We start from the raw sequence: 7,541 nt of genomic DNA, 5'->3' as shown, positions 1-7,541 counted from the left end.
TTTACGGCCTTCCCCAAAATAACAAGACGCTAGTTGCTTTAGGCGCGCCTTTAATAATTTATTTTCCTTAACTCGGGTGCACATTTATGTGACCCAAATCCAAATCTCAACCGAGTCGAGATATGCCAAACAACTACGGGTGCATTGATGTAACGTGGTTCGAGATATGTTTCCACGACGTTGCAATTCTCGTAAAATAATAACAATAAGTAAGAAAGCGGTAAAAAGATAAAATTTTGCACATAAGTTCATATTTGTATAAAATCAGATAATCAAGCCGAATATAACAGTTGAGCGACCGTGCTAGAACCACGGAACTCGGGAATGCCTAACACCTTCTCCCGGGTTAACAGAATTCCTTATCCGGATTTCTGGTGCGCAGACTGTAATATGGAGTCATTCTTTTCCTCGATTCGGGATTAAAATTGGTGACTTGGGACACCCTAAATCTCCCAAGTGGCGACTCTGAAATAAATAAACGAATCCCGTTTCGATTGTCCTTTAATTGGAAAAAACTCCCTTGTACCCTCGCGGGTATGTAAAAAGGAGGTGTGACAGCTCTGGCGACTCTGCTGGGGACTTGGCCCAGAACCACTGGTTCAGGGTTAGAAATTCGAGCTTAAAATAACTGTTATAGTTGGCTTTATTTATTATCTGATTTTTACATGTTTATGCTTAATATGCTAAATGATGCTTTTACCGCTTTAATATTATCTGAATTGTGTATAAAACTGCTACGAAACTCTTCTTCTTTCTGAGTCTTCTAAATTTATGGTGTACACGTGCGCGTGACCCACCTTTCTGTTAGAAGTCATACCAAATAAGACGAAGTTGGGACAAGTAACTAGGCCGGGCAGACTTTCGTGCTCCCGGTACGTTGCCCCCATTTCGGCTCAAGCTGTCCACTTGGGTAAGCCAGGGCTAGAACAATATGCCTCAGGTTTTTTTTCACTTAGAATAACTCAGCTTCATGCCGGATCCCTAGTAGGAACGTTTGTTTGCATCACGTGCATTTGACTTTGGAGGCTCAACACAGGGGTTGGGTCTGTCTAGGACAGGTGTACCAAAAAATGAAAATGACCATCCTGATGCATCTTACTTGCTGCTATTTGCGCATTTATTTGATTCGGACTTTTGTGTTGACTGACTTTTGAATATCAGGAATAATATTTTGAAATTGAAAAAAATAGCGGTTAGGGAATTGATTGTTTATTTTTGAAAAAAAAAACAATGCCCAAATAACTGTCAAAACTCTGCCGAAATTTTGAGAAAATGAAAAAAAAATATTTTATTAGTTTGTTTTATTAAAAGCAAAGGAAAAATAGAAAGAAAAAAAAGAGTCGTTGTTCTGTCTTGTTTTTAAAAAACAAATTAGAAAAAAAATAGTTTGTCTTGCCATAAAAAAAAATGAAAATGAAAAAAAGTCTTGTTTTAAAATGAGTTTTTATTTATTTATTTGTTTAGATACCAAAATAAAAATAACTAATAAAATAAAAAGAGTCGCGTCGAAAGTGGTTTTATTATTTGTTGCAAATATGTATATATATAAAAATCCAAAAAAGTTGTTCTTTATTTCCAAAAAATGTATATATATCTTTATTTGTTGCAAAAATATTTGTCGTGCCAAAAGTCTAGAAAAGTTTTTTTTAGACTCTCAATTTTCAAAACAAAAAAAAAATCCAAATTTTTTTTTTCCGTTATTGACTTCTTTAGAAAGTCTTTTTAATTATTAAAAAATATATATATAATAAAATAAAATAAATTCGAAAATATTTTCCTTCTTCTTTAAAAATTGAAAAGAAAATTCAAAATTCAAAAAATATTTTTTTAGAAAGCGTTTCTTTTATTAAAGGTAAAATTCCAAAAAAAATATTTTCTTTCTTCTTAGAATAAGAAAAAAAATATCTTCCTTTTACTTTTGAAATTCTCAAAGTTCAAATCAAAAGAAAAGGAATTCTTAGAAATCTTTCTTTCAAAAAGAAAATCAATCAAAAATCCAAAAAAAAATATAAAAATACTTCCTTTCTTCTTTTAAAGCAGTTCTTTTACAAAAAAAAAATCATAATTTAAAATCAGTTTATTTACTTTATTCATGACCGGCCCGAACTACGCGGGTTTGATTCTCACCGGATGTGAGATACGTAGGCAACCCTCATCGGGTCCAACCCCCATTTTTGCTAAAATAGCCAAAAACCAATAAATAAATAAAAAACATGTCAAAATTTTAATTTTTTTTCATAAATAAGTCGGGCAGTGTCCAGCCTCCACTTTTTGCTAAAACAAAATAGCCAAAAAAAAATATGTCGAATTTTAAGAGTCATAAAGAAGTCGGGTGACGTTGTTTTATCAAGACATAGCCGAATGTTCCCGAATGGGACGCCAGAAGGCCGACTTTGCATAAACAACCACCTTTTGGGTCATGTTTAGGATTTTGGTCTAGTTGACCCACACAGCCTTAAAAATCTTCGTCCCCGAGGCGCTGAAGGGCCGTGTTTGCAACACCAGGTTTTTATTGTAATTTAAAAAAAAATAAAAATAAATAGTCGGCGGTCAGGTGAATACCGTTTGAATTTTGTCATAATAAGCCGAGCCAGCTTCGGCCGCGTCTTAAACCGTTCTTGCCGAAATAGCCTCAGAGTATCTTTCAGTTGTCGAAAGGCTATTTTCGTAAAAGAACGGACAAGTGTGTAAAGTGTCATAAAATAATCCTCTCCGGCCTCAAAATTTGGACGGGGCCACATTTGCAAAAATAACCGTTTGGTTGCATTTGTCAAACGGAGAAAGGAAGCTGGCCGTTTGTTTTGGAGTTTGTAAAACTTTTGATTATAATATGTGGGTCGTTTGATTTTCTAGTTTGTAGGTCATTTTTAGCCAGTAAAATATTAGCGGCACATGACCATTAGCCAGTAAAAGATATATTTTAGCGACAATAAAAACAATTGCCACTAAAAATCCCTAATTGAATTATATTTTTTATAATTTTAACTTTCCCTTCGCACAATCTTTCCCTCCAATTTTTTGGGACAATAAATTACATTTCCTCCAATTAGAAAACTCTACAATTAAAACAAAAGGAAAAACCAAACCCTGTAATTGGAATGATACAGAAGACGCCTGTAATTAGAACGATACAGAACGACGGAAAACCTACGGGTTAACAGCATCGCTGCAAAAGCCTCCGCCCTGCCACAGTCTCCGGCCATCCCAGGTCGTTCTCAATCGAGTTATATATAATTTTGGGTTGATGTTGCTCGATTATTATCAGTGTTCTCTGTCAATCTTCTCCCTCTCATTCATCTTCAATTTCTGTTTCGTGTAGGTTTCAAAAATTATTGCAGAAAACCTTCGTCTCCTTCAATTTCTGCTCTTAATCGGCAAAAGTTTTTGCTTACCAGGTTCAAATTTTGATTTTTGATTTTTGATATCGAACTACGGCCTTTTGGGATTTGTGAAAGTATAGCTTTTTCTGTGTTTACTAAGTCGTTTGTGATATCTGGTGGTTGTTAGATTGATAGTCGATTGATTGAATTGATTCCTCCTCTGTTACTCTCTTGTTTTTGAATTGGTTCCTCTGTTTTCAAGGCACTGTTATTTTTGTGATTTTTCAAAAATTTTCTAAGTGTCAGTTGATGCATATTGTTGTTTTAGTTGAATGCATTCAACCATGTTCAAACTTTTTGCCCGAGTATTATATATATATATATATATATATATATATATTGTTTTTACTCTGTAGCAGGCTGCCAGATGAATTAGTTGAGTGCGTGCAAGCCGTCCGGGGACATAAACGTCATCAAAATATCTAATGCACTCTAGGAATATCATAGTGGTATTAAATACTTCCCGAATACCTGCCCAATCTTTATACCTTTTTGGTCCTATGTGTAAGCACGTGATTTTTTCCCTATATGAGAATTACTCCCAAAAAATTCAAAAATAAAATGATTTTTCTTTGGTGTGCAATTTTGTGATATTTTGTGATATTTGGAAGAATTATTTGTATTTGTCTGTGCGTGTTTATTCGCTAAATTAATAAAAAATACAAAAATAAGTCGCATTTTGCATGTATGATTTAATTCTACAATTGTTAGTAATTAAAATTGTTTTACAAAAATTAAAAATTACAAAAATAGGCATCGTTTGCATTTTTAGCATTTAATGTCCAAATATACAATTTTATGCTTAATTAATACTTAATTGTGCGTTAATTGTTATTGGGAGTTAATTTGCGCCTTTATAACTTAATTTAGTTCTTAATAATAGTTTAAGTATTTTTATAATTTAGTTTTAGAAAAATAAAAGAAGAAAAGAGAGCGAAAATATAAAGAAAGTCGGAATTGGGCCTCTTCTTCAATTTCAAGCTATAGGCCCAAAAAATGGCCCAATCTTCCCTACGACCCAGTCCATTTCGAACTGGGTCGACCCAGTCCATTAACCCAACACCCCTTCTTCATTTTTGTCCAACACAAAACAAAACCAAAAAAATAAAAAAATAAAAATAAAAAGTGAATTATCACTATTAATAGTTTTATTTTTTGTTTTTTTTATATATACAAAAAAAAATCCGAAAATATTTTATTTTATTTATTATTTTTATTTTAATATATATATATATATATATATATATATATATAGTAATTTCGGAAATGGTTTTAAAAAAATAAAAAATAAAAAAATAAAAAAAGTAAAAGAATGTAGAAAATTTTTAAAAAAAAGTAAAAAGTTTTAAAAAATTTAAAAGTAAAAGAAGGTTGGAATTAAAAAATAAATATAAAGATATCTGAAAATGTAAAAAATTTAAAGTAATTGAAAGTAGCATTTTTAAAAGAAAAAGAAAAGATAGTGGTTTATTTTTTAAAGAAAAGTTAAATAAAGTGAGATTCTCTTTTAAAAAAATAAAAAGTGGGATTTTAAATAAGATAAAGTAATTAAAGTTGGAATTTTAAAAATAAAAGTAAATAAAGGTGAGATTTCTTTTTCTAAAAAAATAAAAGCAATTTGTAAGTGGGATTTCTTTTAATTAAAAAAATAATAAAATAATAAAAAACAAATCTGAAAATTTCGAAAATTTTGCTATAAATAGAAGAGAAAATTTAGGAAGAAGGGTGGAAAAAAAGAGGAAAAACTAGATAGAGAGAAGAAAAAAAGAGGGGGCGGAGTGAGAAGTATACACCCGATATACATTCTGGATACACTGAATATACAGGGGCAGAATTCATTTTGGAGAGTTTTGAAGTTGAAAAAGAATAGTTACTGTTTCATTGCCTCGCTTAAGATCTGAAATAGTCAGAACCTTCCTGCCTTTTACTTCTTCTCTATACTTGGAGTCGTTTATAGTCTCCTGGGTTTTCTACTATTCCTACTGTTACTGGTCTATTCCTGTGTTGCTGGACTGTCGTTGTTGTGCTACATTGTTACTACTGTTGCTGCTTCTCAGCTTCATCTTCTCTTGTTTTCCAATACCAGGTACACGAATGTAATACTAGTTATTGCAAGCTAAAAATGTGGAAGCATGAATACATATGAAGAATCGAATTTTGAAGTTTTAATTTCGCTTTTTCTCTGTTCCTTTTATTGATTGTATTTAGGCTATTTTATGTATTATTGAATAATAATTGGAATAAGAGAAAATAACATAAGTTAGTCTTTAATGAATCGGCTTGGCAAAACGGGTTAATTCACTAGCTATGAAGGTTCTAAGATTATCAACAGTAGGTTAATTGTGAACAAGTACTTAAATTTAGCTAAGGCATGAATTTGAACTAAATTTCGTGAATTAGGTATTAAGGCTTGATTTGAGTTCAAACAAAATTAGAAGAACGTTTAAGTCTAATAAACTTTCTATTAAGCTTTAGTATTATGGTTAAATCCAGTTTCAAATGGTTGTGAATAATTAATTTCAATAGTTTTTTTTATATATAACAATGCGAGCTTCAATCTAACTATATTTGATTCTTTTGAATATTAGTTGTCAAATTTTTATTTTATTTATAATTTCGAATTTTTTTAGTAAAATTCTTGTTCATCAATATTTGTATTAATATAGCAATTAGTATGCCATGCTTTCTTAAATAAAAAAAAAGCTCGTAATTAATTAGGATTTTCTTTATTTATTTTAGAGACTAATTTTAATAGAAAAGATGTAGTCGCTTTAGGATTTGTCCATTTAAAATAAATGAGATGAGCCTCGCCTAGTAAAATATATAGATTGCGGGGCCCTCACAAATGTATGTGTTAATTACTTAGAACTCGGGATCGGCCGCTTAGCGAACTTCACGGCCTTTTCTCAAAATAACCCTGCGCTAGTCGCTTTAGGCGCGTATTTAATAATGTTATCTCCTTAAACTCGGGTGCACATTTATGTGACCCAAATCCAAATCTCAACGAAATCGAAATGTGTCTCTAATCACGGGTACATTGATTGTGACGTGGTCTGAGATGTATTTCCATGACATTGCAAATTCTTTTTAATAATGAATGAGACGAGCCTCGACAAACAAAAAATGCACAAGCTGCGGGGCCCTCTAAATGTATATATTAAAATACTTAGAATTCGAGGACAGGCCGTTTAGCGAATTTTACGGCCTTCCCCAAAATAACAAGACGCTAGTTGCTTTAGGCGCGCCTTTAATAATTTATTTTCCTTAACTCGGGTGCACATTTATGTGACCCAAATCCAAATCTCAACCGAGTCGAGATATGCCAAACAACTACGGGTGCATTGATGTAACGTGGTTCGAGATATGTTTCCACGACGTTGCAATTCTCGTAAAATAATAACAATAAGTAAGAAAGCGGTAAAAAGATAAAATTTTGCACATAAGTTCATATTTGTATAAAATCAGATAATCAAGCCGAATATAACAGTTGAGCGACCGTGCTAGAACCACGGAACTCGGGAATGCCTAACACCTTCTCCCGGGTTAACAGAATTCCTTATCCGGATTTCTGGTGCGCAGACTGTAATATGGAGTCATTCTTTTCCTCGATTCGGGATTAAAATTGGTGACTTGGGACACCCTAAATCTCCCAAGTGGCGACTCTGAAATAAATAAACGAATCCCGTTTCGATTGTCCTTTAATTGGAAAAAACTCCCTTGTACCCTCGCGGGTATGTAAAAAGGAGGTGTGACAGCTCTGGCGACTCTGCTGGGGACTTGGCCCAGAACCACTGGTTCAGGGTTAGAAATTCGAGCTTAAAATAACTGTTATAGTTGGCTTTATTTATTATCTGATTTTTACATGTTTATGCTTAATATGCTAAATGATGCTTTTACCGCTTTAATATTATCTGAATTGTGTATAAAACTGCTACGAAACTCTTCTTCTTTCTGAGTCTTCTAAATTTATGGTGTACACGTGCGCGTGACCCACCTTTCTGTTAGAAGTCATACCAAATAAGACGAAGTTGGGACAAGTAACTAGGCCGGGCAGACTTTCGTGCTCCCGGTACGTTGCCCCCATTTCGGCTCAAGCTGTCCACTTGGGTAAGCCAGGGCTAGAACAATATGCCTCAGGTTTTTTTTCACTTAGAATAACTC

This window comes from Nicotiana sylvestris, chromosome 10 (assembly GCF_000393655.2).
Source record: "Nicotiana sylvestris chromosome 10, ASM39365v2, whole genome shotgun sequence".
In the NCBI taxonomy this organism is placed as follows: Eukaryota; Viridiplantae; Streptophyta; class Magnoliopsida; order Solanales; family Solanaceae; genus Nicotiana; species Nicotiana sylvestris.
This window is presented reverse-complemented; position numbering follows the sequence as displayed.